General features: G+C 38.3%; 1 non-coding gene across 1 annotated transcript; it reads right to left on the bottom strand.

Moving 5' to 3' along the window:
- Positions 1–1,192: 1,192 nt before the first annotated feature.
- Positions 1,193–1,298, bottom strand: LOC132618659 (small nucleolar RNA R71). The gene has a single exon (XR_009574242.1). It is a non-coding gene; the product is annotated as a small nucleolar RNA R71 (small nucleolar RNA).
- Positions 1,299–1,724: the final 426 nt, after the last annotated feature.

The raw sequence follows: 1,724 nt of genomic DNA, 5'->3' as shown, positions 1-1,724 counted from the left end.
TAACATTGTATATATATATAATGGGTTGTGATGTATTTTATTATTTCTCGTATTCACTGTTCTACAAGTGGTTGCAAACACTTGTTCATGCACAAACCCTAGTTTATTTGGAAAGATGAACTAGGGTGTGATTTGAAATAATATAACAAGGACTCGGGGCGCTAACCCTCGTTTAATGAACTCGCTTAGGAATAAGATGAGTTCTACTTGGCATATTTAATCAGCCTTATTTATAACTTTTTTTCATTTGGGAAAATCATGAAAAGAAATACTTTCTAACTATTGGAAAATATTAGGAAGTGTATTAGAGATTAAGTGCATGCATAACCGCGACCCATTAGAGATATATCATATTGACACCCATATCATAACGTCCAATCATTGCGGGGACACAACTTTGGTTCTCCAAATCCAAACAAATTTCAAACAGTTCAAAATAGCAAATACAAACCAAATCTCCTTTTTAAAATATTCGGAATAGGACTAAAGCCTTTAAAGACTAGTATTGCATACAATTAGTATCCTTTTCTCTCCATATTCCGTGTGGGATTCGACCCCAACCTTGTTTAGGTTACTATATTTGACAACGTCCGCTTTACGCCATTAATAGGTGTAATTTGAGCGTATCAAATTTTGGCGCCGTTGCCGGGGAATATGGTTTAGAAATTACTAATTGTTGTGTACTCTTCTTTAAAACTTTTTCTATTCCATCACACCTTGTTTGCTGTTGTGGTGAACCAGGTGAACATGGCTGGAAGACATAATCAGAATCAAGGAAACCAAGGTGGTCTCCAAGTGAACCAACCTGCACCAGAAGAGGATGAAGATGAAAACATATTTGCGGATTTCATCAATGAAGCTGACTATGCTTCTGCTGTGGTTCCTCCTAGAACTGGAAATGCTACTTTCAAAATTGATAGTTCTATCTATCAATTTATGAAACTTGAAGGTTATTTCCGAAATTCTTCGGAGGATTGTCCACTTCGACATTTGAAGAACTTCTTGCATGTGTGTTCTCAACAATCCCAAGGTGCTGTTTCTTTAGATGCACTTCAATTTCGAGTCTTTAAATATTCCTTGGCTGGTCAAGCCAGGGAATGGTATGAAAAGCTCCCCAACAATTCTATTCATACTTGGAACGAGTTAGCCAATACATTTTTTAAAAAATGGTTCCCTCCAAGCAAAAAGGCTGAGCTTCGGGATAAGATCTTTGGGTTTAAACAAATTCCGGGGGAACAATTATATTCAGCATGGGAGCGTTTCAAATATTATCTATCTCAATCTCCTACTCACGGATTTCCGGATGTTATTCTCACGGAAAAATTCTACAAGGGCTTAGATACAATGAATCAGATTGCTGTCAATACTGCTGCAGGAGGATGCTTCATGGACAAGTCATTTATCGTTATCACCCGTTTTCTTGATAAGCTCACTACCCACAATCAAGCTTGGCACTCGAGTGATAGAGAAGTCCTGTCATATAGTAGTCCCTCTGCTGTCGTGGTGGCTAAAGAAAATCATGAGCGAGATCATGCTTTTGCTCAATTGCAAAACACCGTGAATTTGTTGTCGAAGAGGCTTACAGAGAAAGAAGCTAAAAGTGTGAATGTTGTTGAAGAGATGCCACCCCATACTCAAAGAATGTACCAAGTCTCGGAAGAAGCTTATCTAGAGGGGCAGCCACAACTTGAGGATGCTAATTATATTGATCACTCTCAAGGGGG

Source organism: Lycium barbarum, chromosome 1, assembly GCF_019175385.1.
Source record: "Lycium barbarum isolate Lr01 chromosome 1, ASM1917538v2, whole genome shotgun sequence".
In the NCBI taxonomy this organism is placed as follows: Eukaryota; Viridiplantae; Streptophyta; class Magnoliopsida; order Solanales; family Solanaceae; genus Lycium; species Lycium barbarum.
The sequence above is the reverse complement of the archived record's forward strand: the minus strand, read 5'-3'. Positions and strand labels throughout refer to the sequence as shown.